At 44.7% G+C, this 18,827-nt stretch overlaps 1 long non-coding RNA gene across 7 annotated transcripts; it reads right to left on the bottom strand.

The window, feature by feature from the left end:
- Positions 1 to 399: 399 nt before the first annotated feature.
- On the bottom strand, positions 400 to 10,712 carry LOC120651883. Of its 7 annotated transcripts, none has more exons than XR_005666351.1 (4): positions 10,315 to 10,712; positions 5,456 to 5,914; positions 1,235 to 2,068; positions 400 to 766 (listed from the first exon to the last, which is right to left on the bottom strand). It is a non-coding gene; the product is annotated as an uncharacterized LOC120651883 (long non-coding RNA). The 7 variants fall into 7 exon arrangements; XR_005666349.1 differs by lacking the exon at positions 10,315 to 10,712 and adding an exon at positions 6,251 to 6,690; XR_005666352.1 differs by lacking the exon at positions 10,315 to 10,712 and adding an exon at positions 6,431 to 6,690.
- Positions 10,713 to 18,827: the final 8,115 nt, after the last annotated feature.

The raw sequence follows: 18,827 nt of genomic DNA, 5'->3' as shown, positions 1-18,827 counted from the left end.
TCGCGGAGTTCAATCTGGTTGCGGGGCGCGCTAAATACATATTTACTGGTCACGGGGGAAGTTTTCTGGTCGCGGAGTTCAATCTGGTTGCGGGGCGCGCTAAATACATATTTAGCACGCGCCCCCTATATATATATATATATATATAATATATATATATATATATATATATATATATATATATATATATATATATATATATATAAGACTTCGCTAATGGGTACCCTAGGTGCTGAATATTATTCAGTAGCCGAGGCAGCCACAGCCACCGTCACACCCCGCACGCGCCCGCGCCCAACCGATCCAAAAAAACCAGAGTTTGCGTTCCCAAGACATTTTTACGAACTGAAGTGTAAATTGTTTATTACTTGTGTGCTGGTGCTTTGCTCAACAAATTAAGTACTTTACTCCCATTCCATAGAGCAGTGCCGGTACTACAATCAGGTCATACGTATTTTGCAAATAGATTTGTTGCCAGGTGAGTGAAGGAATACAAATTGAACAATAAATCTAATTTATGCTCTATGGGTCTCAAAGTCCATCTTGTCCCTTGTAGTCGTTCTTTCAGCTAGCTTCTGACCTCGTACACATTGGCATTTGTAAACTGAATTCTTTTTTTAGAAAAAACAAAATGATGAATGTGCACACCAAAATGATACAGTGTTTATCCTCGTGGTTAGAGACATGTCATGCTGAGCTCGCTGCAATCTAAGCTCGTGTATCCACTCTTGCAGTTTCCTTCTGACCTCGTCTTAGTCACTGCCGCCTGCAATAGGAACACAATAACATGAGAACATTTTCGCAAATAGTGTCACATGTGAATAGAAAAATGAACTATATAGAACAAGTGATTAATCTCCACTAGTCATGAACATTTACATCTCTGAACAAAATCAAGTTGTGCATCTAAATTCTTAAACAGGAACTCATGTAGTCATATTCACAAATAAAAGTCATCAATTCGTTTGTAAGAAATTGAAGATCTAGTTATCTGATAGTTATCTCTCGGCCAAGAAATAAACATTTAGGTCTATGAAGAACAAGTATCCTTCAGCCAACAAACTATGGATTTTACACTTTCTAGATCCACTCTTTACTCCAAACTTTAATTAGTAATCAATAAAAAAAATACCCAGAAGACAACAGCTTGATGGATCATCTTATGAAAGAGCCAAACAAATGAACATGAGCTAAAGTACAGTCTGATAACAATGGAAACCAGTTAGAAATCTACCTCAACGCCTGGAAGTTAGCAAGAAGATATCCAGTGGCCAGAATCTGGACGGAGGTGCTCTGCACGTGGCGTTCGTGTCGGAGCTGGACAGGTCTGGGGCTTCACGGCACATCATCAGGCACCTGCTCGTCTCCTATAACTCGTTGGTTGGGGATAGCCGTGGGCTGCTGAATGTTACCATCATCCTGCAGAGACAGCATAAATCCCATGTGTGTGCAGCAGATTGGAAGAAATCCCATATTTGACTACGAGATTGCAAAAATCATTTTATCCTTTCTAAAATCAAAAGAAAACCTCCCGACATTTTGCTTAAACTAAACATTTTCAGTTCAGTTGCAGAATATGGTTGAAACAATAGCCCTTTTTCACCAGAAATATGTGGAACTTGATGAAATTAGCGTCAGCACCTATATACCTATTGCATATAATCGCACATCATTCCGAGACAAATTTGGGATGCTGAGGCAAAAAAAATAATGAAATTGTGGATCAATACTCTTAACAACTGGTAATCAATAAAAAAATAGCTAGCTGAACTAGCTATACAGATCAGCCCACGACAAAGCTAATGACCCGGAACTAGCTATTCATGTGGCAATCCAAGAACCATGCTGATATTCGGGGTGTATCATTAGGACCTTACCAGGGCCAATACAATGCAGATTTTCATGTCATTTGGACTCATCTTATCTTATCTTATCCATGAACCAAAGGAATTTCCTGCTTTCTATTGCATCAGCACCATTGTGAGCAGTGGACCAACCTAGAGAATTGTGAGAAGCACCTGACATTGAGTCTAGTAGAACGCTTTATAGTGTTCTTACTTTGGCAGACCTGGTAAATAAAAAGCATACAAAACTGCATATGAGGAGGGAGCAGAATTACATGTAAACAACTGCAGATATCCAACAATGGTCTTTCAGGGGGGATACAATCACAGTGCACAAGTTAAACATATATAAAAATGCAGCAACATGATCATGTAATAATTATATGGACAAGATAATAGAAGAATTGCAGATTCTTGGAATGAGATCATCAATTCTAATAGCCCTAGGTGCAACAATGGTATTGTAGAATAGGATGTGTTTTATACTTCTAGAATTCAATGGTAAATTATGATTTAAATAAACCAAAGAACTAGTATGGCTAGATCCAGAGTCAGTTTGGGGAATGCACACACACTACAACAACAACATAGCCTTTTTCCCAAGCAAGTTGGAGTAGACTAGAGATGAAACCCGAAAGAAAAAAGTTCAAGGTTCAGGCACATTGATAGCTATTCTCCAAGCGCTCCTATCCAAAACTATCTCTTTAGAGATATTTCAATCCTTAAGGTCTCTCTTAACCGACTCATCTCACGTCAGTTTAGGTCTACCTCTACCCCTCTTTACATTATCGACCCGCTCAAGAACCCCATTACACACCGGCGCCTCAGGAGTCCTTCGTTGGACATGTCCAAACCATCTCAGCCGATGCTGGGTAAGTTTCTCCTCAATTGGTGCCACCCCGACTCTATCCCGAATAACTTCGTTCCGGACTCTATCCCCCCTTGTGTGCCCGCAAAACCACCACAACATCCGCATCTCTGCTACACTCAGTTGCTGGACATGTCGCTTTTTTGTAGGCCAACATTCAGCACCGTATAACATCGCCGTACGAATTGCTGTCCTATAGAATTTGCCTTTTAGCTTTTGTGGCACCCTCTTGTCACAAAGTATGCCAGGAGCTTGCCGCCATTTCAACCAGCCAGCTGAAATTCTATGCCTAACATCTTCATCAATATCGCCATCCTTTTGTAGCAACGATCCTAAATACCGAAAAGTATCCTTCTGGACCACCATTTGCCCATCTAGACTAACATCTCCCCCATCATGTCTAGTCGCGCTGAAATCGCACATCATGTACTCAGTCTTGGTCCTACTAAGTTTGAACCCTTTCGACTCTAACGTGCGTCTCCACAGCTCTAACTTCCTATTAACCCCTGCCATACTCTTGTCAACTAGCACCACATCATCAGCAAAGAGCATACACCAAGGGATCTCACCTTGTATATCCCTTGTGACCTCATCAATCACTAAAGCAAATAAATAAGGGCTCAATGCTGACCCCTGGTGTAGGCCTATGTTAATAGGAAAGTCAGTGGTGTTGCCATTACATGTCCGGACAAACGTCGTCGCATCCTTGTACATATCCTTAATGAGGGTAATGTACTTAGTTGGGATTTTATGCTTCTCCAAGGCCCACCACATGACATTTCTCGGTACTTTGTCATATGCCTTCTCAAGGTCAATGAAGACCATGTGCAAGTCCTTCTTCTGCTCCCTATATCTCTCCATCAATTGTTGTATTAAGAAAATCGCTTCCATGGTTGACCTTCCATACATGAACCCAAATTGATTTTGGGTCACACTTGTCACTCTTCTTAGGCGATGCTCGATAACCCTCTCCCAAAGCTTCATCGTATGACTCATCAGCTTAATCCCACGGTAGTTAGTACAACTTTGAACATCGCCCTTGTTTTTGAAGATAGGTACTAATATACTTCTCCTCCATTCTTCTGGCATCTTGTTTGATCGAAAAATGAGATTAAAAAGCTTAGTTAACCATACTATTGCTCTATCTCCTAGGCATCTCCACACCTCAATAGGGATACCATCAGGGCCCATCGATTTACCTCCCTTCATCCTCTTCAAAGCCTCCCCGATCTCTACCTCCTGAATTCTCCTCACAAAACGTCTGTTGGTATCGTCAAAAGAGTCATCTAACTCAAGGGTAGGGCCCTCACTCTCCCCATTAAACAACTTGTCGAAGTACTCTTTCCATCTATCCATGATCTCCTCATCCTTCACTAGCAGTCGATCTGTCACATCCTTAATGCATTTGATTTGGTTGATGTCCCTTGTCTTCCGCTCGCGGATCCTAGCCAACCTATAAATGTTCTTCTCCCCTTCTTTCGTGGCTAGCCGCTGATACAGGTCATCATACGCCTTACCCTTTGCTACACTCACAGCTCGCTTTGCAACCCTCTTCGCTAATTTATAGCCCTCGATGTTGGCTGCACTCTTGTCAAGGTGGATGCGCTTGAAACACTCCTTCTCCTTAATAGCCCTTTGCACCTCGTCGTTCCACCACTAGGTGTCTTTCCCCTCCTGTTTGCCTCCCCTACTCACGCCAAACACCTCTGAGGCCACCTTTCGAACACATGTTGCCATCTTTAGGCACATGTCATCTGCGTCTTCTCCTTCTTCCCAAGGCCCCTCACCTAGCATCCTTTCCTTAAACGCTTGTGCCGCTTCCCCTCTAAGCTTCCACAACTTTGTTCTCGCAATCTTGGCACGTTTGTCCCGGTGGACACGTATCCGAAGACGAAAGTCCGCCACCACAAGCTTGTGTTGAGGGACAACACACTCCCCAGGTATCACCTTACAATCTAAGGAATCACGTCTATCCTCCATCCTAGCAAGGATAAAGTCGATCTGGCTCGAGTGTTGTCCACTGCGAAACGTCACAAGATGGGATTTTCTCTTCTTAAACACGGTATTCGCTATCAACAAGTCGTAGGCTAACGCGAAGTTCAACACATCCTCCCCCTCTTGACTCCTGCTACCATACCCAAAACCCCCGTGCACTCGCTCGAACCCTACATTAGTCGCACCCACATAGCCGTTGAGATCTCCTCCTGTGAAGAGTTTCTCGCTGGTAGGCACGGTACTAACCATGCTATCTAGATCTTCCCAGAACTGCACCTTAGTGCTCTCACTAAAGCCTACCTGAGGGGCATAGGCACTGATCACATTCAAAACCGAATCTCCAACTACCAACCGGATTAGGATAATCCGGTCGCCTTGCCTTCTAACCTCTACGACTCCATCCTTAAGGCTCCTATCAATCAAGATGCCTACACCATTCCTACCCAGAGTTGCTCCCGTGTACCAAAGCTTGAAGCCAGTATCCTCAACCTCCTTCGTCTTCTGGTCCTTCCATTTAGTCTCCTGAACGCATAGAATATTTACACGCCTCCTAATTACTGCATCAACTAGCTCTCGCAACTTACTCGTTAGGGACCCTATGTTCCAGCTACCTATATGCACACACACTGACAGACTTTTATCCAGCAGTTCAGAGAAAAACACAGCATCATGCCCTTACACCTATTGTTTTCAACATATCATTACAATGAATTTGCAATCGGAAACAAGATAAAAACTTTATCAATACCTGCACATCTTCCCTCTTTGAGGTAGTGATGTGGCTAGTCAGTGATTGGAGAGAGGCACATTTGCTGATTGCTGATTCAACCTTGGGAAGAACTGCAATTTTTTTTATAAAAAAGAACTACAATTTATTTGGCATACGGGAAAGATGATCATCAACGAAGTCACCATACGCCAACAGCTTCATCAGAAACATTCCTCTTCCGATCTGTGGAGACTTGTCCGAGCCTTTGCATCATGCTCCCTTTTGCCTTGATGTGTTACACGCATTGGCCTCTCACAGTCACAGGTCGAAGCAAGACCATGAGTCAGCACAGGTGCGGCATCACTAGCACGTGGTGCTTCCTGTTCTAGTCTGAGGGGAACCTCAAACACATTCTACGTGCACCCAAAGACCACCCTCCTTCGATTGGTAGCCATCTTATGGACCAACCTCTGAGCAGGAAACATCTGAAGATTGGAACTGAACATGGAAAAATCAGACTCTAAGTAATCACAGGGAACATGGAAAAGAATCAGGCTACTACAAGATTGCAACAATCTATGGCCAAGAATGCTCTACCAATCCAATCACGCTACTACGAGATTGCAACAAATCATCGGCACCAACGAAGGGAATACAAGGCATTTTGCGCTGGGGGGAAGAATCAGAGCACATTAATCTGAAGAAATCCACGACAAAGGGGAGGGATAGGAAGAGCCACTACCGAGGACGAACTCTTGTAGTCAATCGGGGTCGGAAGGGGGAACTCACGAGCAAATTTGAGGATTCCGCAGGAAAGAAGGGGTATGAACCTACCGCTGCTGCTCTTCAACGCAGCGAGCTAGTCGATGAGGACGAGCTGTGGACCACACGGCAAAGGGACGGACATGCAAGCCGGTGACGCAGGGCCTCAATGGGGCGACGCGACGGGGACCAGGAGCCCGGCTCAAACGTCTGCAGCGGGCCGATGCGGCACAAGAAGGGGCAGCGCATCACCTGAGGGTCGCCTTGCCGGGGAGCAGGCGGGGGTGGCCGGGGCGGACGTCTCGCCGGGACGGCACGGGAGCCGGCGGCGCAGGGCCTCGCCGGGACGGTGCGAGGGGGAAACCGGGCAGCGCATCACCAGAGGGTCGCCGGCGGGAGGCTGATTCGGAAACTGAATCCTCCCACGATCTACACGGACGCTCGGACGGGGGTTGGGGGAGGTGTGCCGAGCGGGGGTCCAGGTCGGGTGTCGGGCGGGGGGAACGGGACGGAACGGACGGGGGTGGGGGTAGGCGCGCCGAGGGAGGTTCGAGTCGGGTGCGGGGCGGGGGTGGGTTTGGGCTCGGGTACTGAATACCTATTCATACTCAGTACTACCATGTAGTACTGTATATGTGTGTGAATCTGAGAAATAAATCTGATAAAAGAAAAGGATACCTACTATAAAACTGACAAAAGCAAAAGCTTGCTGGCTGATGTAAACCGGACAAAAGCACCTGGCAAAACTAGTTGTTGGGATGTAGCCGTTGGAAGGCGTAGAGTATGCAGTTCAGCGACACCACTCACTCTCACTTTCTTCAGCTTCTTCCCAAGAGTCTTTCCACTCTCTCACTTTCTTCAGCTTCACCCCAAGAGCCTTCCCACTCTCATGAAAAAATGTCCAACGAGTCAAAAGATCAGTCTACTTAGTCAGATGATTCCAACTCTAGTGACAACCTTGAAGAGTTAATGTGAGAAGAAATCAATGATCCAATGGAGACAGAGACTAAAGCTAAGATTGAGGCTCAAATTATAATGAAACTCGACTACAAGCGCACCTACAAGCACAACAAGCTGGTACGTCTAAACGACGTAGGGGCTACAAATGAAGGTACATCATCAACAGAAATCATGAAGAAGACCACAACTGATTGTTTGCAAAATACTTTTTTGACAACCCTTTGTATACCGATGACAAATTTCGTAGGAGATTTCGTATGAGAAAGCATCTATTTTTGCGCATTGTGGAAGCTCTAGGCAGCTGGTCTCCTTATTTTCATTTAAGATGAGATGCATTTGGCAAGGTTGGTCATTCTCCATTGCAGAAAAGAAATGTACAGCTGCCATCCGAATGTTAGCATATGGTACACCAGCTGATCTTATGGATGAGGCCTTTGGGGTGGCAGAAAGCAGAACAATAGAGTGCATGACCATTTTTGTTCAAGGTGTGAGGCATATATTTGGACAGCGGTTTCTTCGAAGACCTACCAAACAAGATATTCAATGTTTACTTGAACAAAGAGAGGCACGTGGATTCCCTGACATGTTGGGTAGTCTTGACTGCATGCTATGGGAGGGGCAAAATTGCCCGGTTGCATGGAAGGGACAATTCACACATGGTGATATTGGTGTACCCATTATCATGCTTGAAGCTGTAGCCTCTGCGGACATATGGATTTGGCATGCCTTTTTTGGTGTTGCTGGTTCAAACAATGATATTAATGTTTTGGAACAGTCACTGTTGACGCTCACTAACGACCATTTCTAGGCGTCAACTTGATCAGAAAATCATAAGAGTTTGCATTTCTTACACGCATCTTTATCCAATAAAGTCCCTAAACCACATTGCACATTCTAGAAAAATGCAAGTTGTGCTTTTGAGCTAATATGCAGATTGCAAGCACACTTTGGCCTGACATAAAATCACAGAAAATATCAGAGCGGCGATTCAGGCTCAATTGGACTAAGTGTTGCCCAAGAACCACACCAAATCCACTCAAGACAGGCCAGGACCAACATGGACCAGACAAGGCAGCCCAGAACAACCCACCAGAGGAGGTTGGGGGCGGTTGGCGCCACTGGCCGGTCGGCCGACCAGCCACTCAAGACAGGCCAGGACCAACATGGACCAGACAAGGCAGCCCAGAACAACCCACCAGAGGAGGTTGGGGGCGGTTGGCGCCACTGGCAGGCCGGCCGACCAGCCTGGTCGGCCGACCGGCCAGTAGGCCCCACCGCCTTAAGCTTGCTACGTGGCGACGTCTCATTGGCTCACAACATCGGTTTGCTGAGGATTGGCAGCTTCTCACCTGTGGCTCCTTGCTATAAATGCAAGGGGGGTGGAGAATAGGACACACACCTCACCTCACTCACCTCTTGCTTAGTCTTTAGGCTTAGTGGAGTTTAGGAGAAGTCTAGAAGTCATCCAGTCGCCGGATTTGCTCGGGAGTTCTGGTATGGGTTCATCTCTAGCTCTCTCTCTTGTAATATTCAGTTGTTTGTAATAGAATTATACTATGGTTACCGTTATCTGCTCGAAGTATGTTCTGAGTTATCGGATATATGCTTCTTGATCTGGTTGTGTTATTGTTCAATGCTTGCATTGTATGATCGCCCTGTGCTTGCGATGGTTAACATATCGGCTTTAGAACTCTATCAACTGCTCCAGTATTCGTATGTTTGCTCTAGTGTGATGTCTGTCCATCCGGAGGGTGGGGGCTCCGCGCGGGACACTAGAGTATCGCTTACTAGTGTAGACATGGTGTCTAGATTAGCTAAGAGTTGCTGGATGTCAACTATACCCACAGTTTGTAGAGGTAGTCGGCAGGTGGTGACAGCCCTGTTCGAGCCCTAGTAATCCTCCATGTTCGGTATGGGGGGTAGGAGGTGCATAAAGCCGCCGAGGTATATGGGCTCCTCCTGTTGCTTCGATAGCGGTCTCACTATTGTGTAGTTTAATCTCTAACGATCTAACCATAAGATGGAATAGATATAGCTAGCCCAGCACAGTTGACTCGAGCTCTAACTTTTGTCTTGCTCCCGGCCTAAAGCATCTTTTATTTTCTTTTATTTATTTATCCAGAGGGTAGTTTGTGTGTGTCACACTACCTCCTACCATATTATATATCTTACCCCTCCTTATGCATGAGAATATCCAATCTTGATAAAGTTCATCAACTAGTCTATATCTCTTCACTCACCGCCTTCCCTGCGGAAATATAAATGACACCCCGGTATACTCCCAGGTAAAATGCTACAGCGATATTCCGTGCGCTTGCGGATTTATTCGCAGTCCATGAAATACTGCCACCCTAAATTGGCGTCTGCGGGCGTCATCGCTGCTTTCCCAGTTGTGACGCTGGTAGGCGCCAACAGTCATCATTATTCACTGAAGTGCTACAAGGAAGATCTACCATTCAGTTTACGGTCAATGGGACAGAACATAACATGGGATACTATCTAGCTGACGGAATTTATCCAGAGTGGGCTGTGTTTGCCAAGTCGATCACTAGACCTCAAAATGACAAGGCTAAATTGTATGCACAATGTCAAGAATCAGCAAGAAAAGATGTTGAACATGCATTTGGGGTTTTGCAAAAACGTTGGGCCATCATCCATCATCCAACACGACTTTGGGAAAGAGAACAGCTAGCTGATATTATGTATGCACGTGTTATTTTGCACAACATGATAATTGAGGATGAGAGGGACTCCTATGAGATACCTGATGACAACACATACGAACAATCGCAAGTATCTGCACAAATTACATGACTTGCCCGAGGCCCAATCCATGGATTGCACAGGTACTAGAGCAAGACACAAATATTCGTGATCGAACAATCCATCGACGTCTCAAGGCTGATTTGGTGGAGCACATATGGCAAAAATTTGGTAGCCAGCCACAACAAAAACTAGAGTTTATTAGTATGTTATGAACCCTATATTGTAGTAGTGTTTATTCAGGTCATCTAATTTGCTTGTTCCTACTTGAAGCATGTACTAGTACCATTGTCTCAACCGTGAAATTAAGTTGTTCAACCAAGTCTTCTGATGTATAATTTCTATCAGTGAATAGAGTATTATCTAATGGAAGCAACGGATGCATGGAAGAGCTAGTAAGCAACTTTTCTTACCTATTGTTCGCATGTACCATCGTCATAGATGCAGACCCCAGGATCCTCTTCCACCACAAGGATCTGCCGTAGGAGCAAGGTTGGGTGCACGCCTGTTCAGGGATGCGGTACCAGTTCGGCACCTCGATTCGTCGTTGCCATGGCTCGCCATGAATCCAACCACGGAGGAGATATGGCGCCAGTGCTAGAGGGGCATACCCCCGGGCGACGAGCAATCCATGAACAGAAGGATCTCCATGAATCATAGGTTGGGTGGTGGAGGTAGGGGATGGATTGGATTTGCGGGATCTAGCATGGCCACCGTGGAAACCAAGTGAGCGCCGCCGGTGGAAGCGGGGATCGGGCGGAGGAACAGCGGATGGGGATTTTTCTCGTGCGAATGAGAGTTCACAGATGTTTCTGGTGCACTGCTGGAGAAAGGCACATCGGTGCCGGTCACAGGACGGCTTAGTGCTGGTCCCTATGGCCGGCACTAACGTGACAGACGTTAATGCCGGCTACTCTGACCGGCACTAACGTGCGCATATTAGTGCCGGTCCGATATACCAGCCGGCACTAACGTGCCCGACCCCGCCCGGCTCCTGGCAACAAGGTTAGTGCCGGCTGGTATAACTGGCCGGCACTAAATGTTTTTTTCTTCTTTATGTTTCTTTTCTTTTTCATTTTTATACATATGGCTATGCGTATTTCTACCATATGTGACTACATATTCGTACTCTTTGCATTGCACAGTAATATTAGGACCGAATATCACACTAATATATATATATATATATATATATTCGTCATGTATGGAACACTTAGGAGTTCAAAAGTACTTGAGATATTAGAAATTATTAAGCACATCAACTATAGTAACGTATCAGCTTCCTCATTGTCGGATCTTCTTTGGCGACGCTTGTACGGAGATCGGCATGAAATTCGCCCTTAGGATTTATGACTTCATCAGGCAAGAATCCGCACATAGCTTTTTGAATTGCCCTGACCCGAGCCATTTCAATGAGTTCTTTTATCCACCAACGCTGTCACATTTTTCGATAAAAACATGAGAATAAAAAATAATGAATTAAAATAATGAGTAGATATGATTGTGCTCACGTACATTGAATGCCTCCACTGTCATTTGCCCTTTTTCACTTGCAAAAGAGTTGATCCACTCGCATACGTAGTATCATCATAAGTTATTTCCTTGGTCCTGTCTCCAACACTATGTACAAATGTGGGTTACGATATAGAATTTTCCTGATGTTTATTATGAATGACATTAGTAGCGAGAGTATATTCATACTGGAAAATCAGTGAACCAACGAAGAGGCTCGATTTCACCTATGGGCAAGCCTATATGTTTGCGGATGTAGCGACTCCATACAATATTTACCACCTCGATGAGATCTTGGTACTTTGATTTATCTTGCCTTAACGAGTCGTACACCAACACCTTGTGCTCCTCAATTCGAATACAAAGCAATATCCAATGAAAGCTGTGCATATACATACGCACAACCAATTAATATTGATGATAATAGCTATTAAATAGTATTATTAATACGAAGGGATTGAAAAAAAGAGGCTAACGAAGAACGACTCACTGATGGTTGTATGGCAAGAGAATGAAGGGACACATGCTATTCTTACGCAATCCCCTTATATAACATTGGCTACGTCTTCAGACTTTTGCGCTACTGATTGCTCATGTATAACATCGGGGTCGAAGAACCCGACGTTATGGAAGTTCTTCTTTCGGCAAATTTGAATTTTTGACCTACGGGACACAAGAAAAGCGGGGATCAGTCAACACACAAGGCTAAAATAATGAAATGAGAGACAATACTTACATGCACCATACACTGATGAGGGACTTGTGAAGGGCATCTTGATGGTATAAATCGTAAAGTGCTGCAAACTCGACATATACATCATCTGCCCCCCCCCCCCACCAGAAATGCTCATGTTTAATCCGAGCTGGGAACATTTCTAATTCAGTAGCTTTAGATTGCACGACATACCATTTGTGTAACTCGGCCATTCTCATTGGTACGAATGGTAGCAACTCTGGACATATCAAAGGTTCACCAAGTACAAACTTTTTCTTGCTGCGGTCATTCTGTAGGGCCTCCCCAAGCAATTGAGCCCTTGTTAGATCAGTTTGCAATATCATCCCAGCCATGATCAATGGATCTCTTGATTCATCGGGACATTCTTCATGCGGCACTATCAACGGAGGGATCGATTGTTTGGACTGCTCTCCGAGATGGGGAACGGTCTTTGCATTAATCCGCTGATTCTTAGGGTTGTTGTAGCACTTTCTAATCTGCCGATCATAATCCGACTCCCTTTCTTTCTCCTTGGTGGGATCTTTAATGAAGTGTTTAATGAAGTGTGCCTTTGCAACCAGATCTATTTTTGGCTTCTTGTTCGCAGCCTCCCTCAGTAGCTTGCGCTTCAATAAGAAGGTTTGAAACGATTCTTCTGCCTCTTCCTCTTCTGGAGCCTTCGCTTTCTTCTTTCTTTGCTGCTTATGAGATGGCTGGACCGAAGGTACCGTGTATGCCCTCTGTCGCTGACTCTGATTCTGTTGTGCGGCTGGTGATGATGCCGAACTGGGCTCGCTTTGTGCGGCTGGTGATGGCGGATCCATGCTGGGGTCCCGTGCAAGCGGTGGAGAAGGTGGACAAACACTAGGATTCCTGTCAGCTGGCGTTGGTGATCTTTGCCTTGAGCACTGAGCGGAATCTGTGGCTGCTTGCACCAATCTTATGTCGCGCTTTGGCCATGCGATCCATGTGTGTACGGCATGTTGTAGTTCTGTTTCTTCAGGACCTATAGGGATCGGTAGGTCCATGTCTTCCCAGCGTTCTTCAGTAATTCGGTCAACAAAGACTCTGGTGAATCCTTCAGGAATCGGCTAGCAATGTATTGTCCCGCCTTCTTCTTGGACTTCCGCATAACCCTCAGCACAAACTTTGAGTTTTTTCCCATAAAGAACCAGAAGCTCACATTGGGTCCTAACGGTGATGTCGTCAATGGAGTCCCTCGGCCTGTCGGCACCCAAATTAGGGTGCTACGTGGAAGCAACACTGCTACGACGCTGAGAGGGGGGGCTGATCTCCACATTGGCAGCTGGTTCGTCCGAGCGTTGCCCAACTGTTGCCTCAAGTGACATTATCCAGTTTTTTAGGCTACGGATCTTCTCTGCCACTACTGCCTTGCTTCTACATCGCCTTCGGTAGGTTTCGAGATCTCCAGAAAAGCCATATTTCCATGGAACTACGTCCACGCCTCGGGTCCGTCCAGTGTGTTCCGCATTCCCAAGAGCGTAAGTCAGCTCGTCATTCTCTCTGTTGGGCTGGAAGGTTCCTTCTTCTGTACGCCTCATTGCGTCGTCGAGTCTTTGGGCAGCCTCTCTTAGTACATCGCTAGTCACAAACATTCCAGTGTCGGGGTCTAGTGTGCCTCCATGAGCATAGAAGTAATACCTTGCTCGTTTGGGCCAACTCAAGGTCTGCGGTACGATTCTTTTTGCAATTAAATTATTTTCCATCTTTTCCCATTTCAGAACAGCAACCTTATAACCTCCAGGCCCAAGTCTATGGAAGTTTGTCTTTTTGCTAGCATTCATTTTGCCTTGAATCGTGGCTGCCATGTTGTCAGCACTGTGCTTGTAGTTCACGAATTCATTCCACCACTCTCGTTGCTTCTTCCAGACTTTATCAAAATCTGGTGTGAGGCCCTTGTTGACAAAGTTTGCCACCAATTTTTTCTTGAACGAGCCGAACTGAATTGCCATCTTCTTAAATGCCCATCCCTTTACTTTGTCAGCTTTGCCTGGGGGAAAGTTGAAGTGCAACGACACCTCTTTCCATAACAAATCTTTCTCTGAATCTGGCACGATATCTTCAGGTCGATCAGAGACTTGATTTCTCTTCCAAAACTTATACTTTATGGGGACGTTTTCTCTAATAAGATATCCCAATTGATTTACAAATGTCGTCTTAATTTGACCAGTGGCTAGTGGCTTGCCGGTTGCTTCGTCGATCTCCGTGATGGTCGTACATCCTACCATCTTCCTCTTGGAGCCACGTTTCCGTTTAGGCTTCGTCGATCCTGATGCCTGAAAGAATGTCTAAAAATTAATACAAGTTGTCCACGCGTATATGTATAAATTCTAATCACATATATATTGACAAAACTTTTATACCTCGGCTTCGTTGAGATTTTCTTCTTCCTCCCTATTAGTATTTTCACACTCGTCGCCATGATAATGCAAGTTTAAAAATTGGGTGCCATCATTCTCGGCCTCATCAAACTCTGGAGCAATGTACTCGGTATTGCCACGAATGAGCTCATGCATTAAGTCGTCATGGATGTCCGTACGATCCATTTCCACTACCTGAAACAATAAAATAAATATTTAGTATTCTCGACGATAGAGAGATGATGGGACAAAATTAAAGGGACAAATGGGCACAGTCTTTTGTTGATGATGTGGCCTAGAAGGCCTACACTGAATAATACAACCAATGCAGATTGATTTGAAGGATTACTATTTTTCATTCTGACATACAGGACGTGTGCATGCCAGAACTTTAAGTAGTGTCAAGGGAGAAGTAAGGTTGCTCCATGATACAAGATTATTTCTAGGAATTAAAGGGAGCCAAGAATTGATGGGATTTGGCAGTAAAAGGTTTGGCCTCTCCTTAGAAAACAAAGTATATTTTAGGTGCATCATAAGAAATTAGTGATGCATATTTCCACTGGACGGGGTCATATGTCAGGGCAGCTAAGGCATGAACGGTGAAAACCGATGGTATGTAGGTGCGAGCAAACTTCTTAGCGGCACACAGGTACAGACCACCTTTAAGACTCCAATTCATGTGCGAATGCTAGGATACATGTGAAATTGGAGAAAATAGTTTTTTTATGTGACTTGAATTGGAGAAAATAGTTAGGAATCTCTGTTTTTAGCAGTTAGGTACTTGTTTGCTATCAGGTACAGAGTCTAGAACAAATAAATAGCTCTAGTTGACTTTATTTAATTTTAGTTGTCAAGTTTATATGTCCAAAGGTCCCACACTTCCATGCTAGGAAAAAAATTTAAAAGGTCTACTCAGTGCCTGTGAATGTGTGATTCTCTTCATACAATGAAACCACAGACCTGGCAAAACATATTAAAGAAAGCATTTGCATATTCTGAATAAAGAGCGTGGTAAAGAAAGTAGAATGAAAATGCAGATACAATGTACTCTGTTACTCTATGCTATAACAACATAGCTGACTCTCATGCACATAGCATTTAGATGTACCTAAAGTAACTTAAAAATTCTGGCCATGCTTATTCCTGTCAACCTTGCATTCAAGCTCAGTAACCTTGCAGGTCTCGGTTATATAGTATGTAATTCCCTCAAGAACTAAGCAGTCTAATCTCTAATTTGCAGTCTACGATGTTGTTACCTTGTAAATCCTAAATCAATATTTCAGTTAGTGAAACCAAATGGACTCGACCTGCACAACAGCCCACTCGAGCAACCCATTTATGTGGTGAAAGCAAAATTTGATTGGTTCATACTTCAAAGTACTCGAGCAGCTGAAATATTATGTACATAGTGAACCTGATCAACATTCAATAATCATGTACAATCAAGCCAGATAATGGCTGCACTTCGTATTACCAAATGGAAAAAAGATGAACTGCAACAGTACACCCACATTAATACATTCTGCACATACTTTAAGCTCAAGCCAACTAGTGTTCACCTCATAGGAAAATCACTGAATTTTCCAAGTGAGTCCTTACACTGCTGCACTAGTAACTGATACTGGTGTCTTACAAAAAAGAAGGAAAACACTATCAAGATTGAAGAAGAAGAAAACTAATAAACCTGCATTGAAGGTTATGCAGGTAGCATCAATTCAGGTGTAAGTAAAGAAAAAAAACTATCAAGATTGAAGAAGAAGAAAACTAATAAACCTGCATTGAAGGTTATGCAGGTAGCATCAATTCAGGTGTAAGTAAAGAAAAAAACAATATACTTTGTTTTCTATCTCAACATCTTCTCAGTTCTGAAGGATTCAGGTTCTCTGTGAGTTACTGCTGGGCTGCTAGCTATTGAGAGGAAACAAGATTATTTCATAACACGAAATTATTTCATATGGCAGTTGGATTAATTTCAAAACCTCGAAACAAGAGTTCCCAATTTACATACCATCTACTGGCATCACTCACAGTTGACCTTAGATTTAGGTCCATTGGTGCTATGTGAATGTGAGTACATTCTATTGCTGCAGGTAATATAACAATGGAACTCAATGGGCATAATCATTTCATTTTCATATATGCATGAAAAGTGCTTGCAAATTCAGTGATTAATATATGGAACTGAATTGTCTTAGCATATGGACTGAATTACTAAATGTTGATCAGTGATTATTGCAATTTTACATATAATTCATAGTCCAGATATACCAAGATTATGAATTAAATTTGAGTGAACTCACAAAGCCATATGTAACATATACCTGAGCGAGGAGCCGATGAGGTCGGGGCGCGCGTCAAGGGCAGCCGCACGGGGCGGCCGGGATGGCGGGGGCAGGGTGCACGGCGTCGGGGCGGCCGGGACAGCGGGGGCATGACGCGCGGCGTCGGGGCGGCCGCCGGTAACGAGCTCGATCGGGCGGTGCACGTGGGCGAGGGCCGGCCCACACGCGGCCGGGGATGGCGGCGGCGGCGCGGGCGAGAGGTCCGGGCGGCGGGGCCGGCCGAGAAGGCCGGGGATGACCGGGGCAGCGCGCATGTGCGAGGACGAGACGAGGGCGGTGGCGTCGTCCGGCCGGGTCGGCAGGCTTCGGGACGGGGCGGCGTCGGGGCAGGGCGGCGCTGGGAACGCGTCGGGGCAACTAGGCCACGGCCGGGTATGGTGCCGGTGGCGCGGCTGAGGACGAGATGAGTGCGGCGGCACACGCGGGCGAGGGCCGGCAGGGGACGCACGCGCGACCGGGGACGGCTGCGGCGGCGCGGGCGAGACGACGAGGTCCGCGTCGGGGCAGGGCAGCGTAGGGTAGAGGCGGCGTCGGGGCAACGAGGCCTCGGCCGGGGACGGCGGCGGCGCCGGCACGACAGAGCATGAGACGAGGGCGGCGGCGGCGCGAGCGATGCACGTCGATCCGAAGAAGGGCGAAGAAGTGAGGGAAGAAGGGGCCGGATCTCTGTTTTTGGGGGCAGAGTGGCATGGTTAGTGCCGGCTGGCCTTATCAGCCGGCACTAACCAGCCCCCATGACGTCAGCATGGACAGGTTAGTGCCTGCTGGTAAATCTAGCCGGCACTAACGTTCTCAAGTTAGTGCCGGCTTGGAATACCAGCTGGCACTTACATGTACCATCTGGCGGGAACCGAAATTTGGCAACGCAAATTCCATTTTACACTAAATTTTTAATATTTGCAATAATATAACAAAAAGTTATTCGTAATAGGCTTAATAATTAGAATAATATTAGAAAAATTGATATCTTAAATTTTTTTAGCATATTGTTAATTATATCTACACACTAACAGTAGTAATCGAAATAAATTAGCAAATATGCTACCATTATCAATTATGGGTAGCTTATAGGGTTTATATGTGTATATGTTTATGTTATTCGTAATAAATCGAAAACATTTCATTTTCATCCATGCAAAAATATTCAAAAAACTTTTCAATAGTAGCATATACAATGATGTAATCAATTCGCAAATTACTTGATTATTTGTTTGTAATTTAATGTTTCAATGCTTCTAGTAATGCAAAATTAGTGAACGTAAATAATATTTATACCATGCAAAAATATAATATTATCTAAAGATGATATTGTGTTCTAATTGGACAAATAGTATCGAAAATTGAGATAAATACGATACGGTGCGTTACATTACATCACTGAATGAGAAAATACAATATATAACTTATATAAAATTACTACTTATTATCATTATCTACTGGAACATTGATAATCTTCCTTTTGACGAAAGTGCCTTGAGCGTGATCACGACGTAAGTAAGGTATGTCCTCTTTGGATAAGAGGATGCTAGGGTTAACGTCAACTGAGAATGGAGGAAGGTTATCAATCTGGTTATAATCTTCCGAATTGTCCAAAATATCCTCAACTCCAACAACTTTTCTTTTTCTTGGAAGAACTATGTGCCGTTTTGGCTCATTTCCAGCCTTGTCTGCTTCAGGCGTCTTATCCGACTTCTTCTTCGGTTTGCTCGACATGTCCTTCACATAGAACACTTGTGTCACATCCTTGGCTAGAACAAATGGTTCATCTTTATGTCCAATCTTTTTAAAGTCAATTATGGTCATCCCATACCGGTCCTTCGTTATGCCTCCTCCAGCCACCATTCGCAACGAAACAGAGGGACAACTATGGGTTCATATTCAAGTTCCCATATCTCCTCTATGACACCATAGTAGTTGTTCTTTTCTCCATTACTGTTTACTATACACATACGGACACCACTATTTTGGTTGGTGCT

The sequence above is a fragment of the Panicum virgatum genome, chromosome 9K, assembly GCF_016808335.1.
Source record: "Panicum virgatum strain AP13 chromosome 9K, P.virgatum_v5, whole genome shotgun sequence".
Classification (NCBI taxonomy): Eukaryota; Viridiplantae; Streptophyta; class Magnoliopsida; order Poales; family Poaceae; genus Panicum; species Panicum virgatum.
This window is presented reverse-complemented; position numbering and strand designations above follow the sequence as displayed.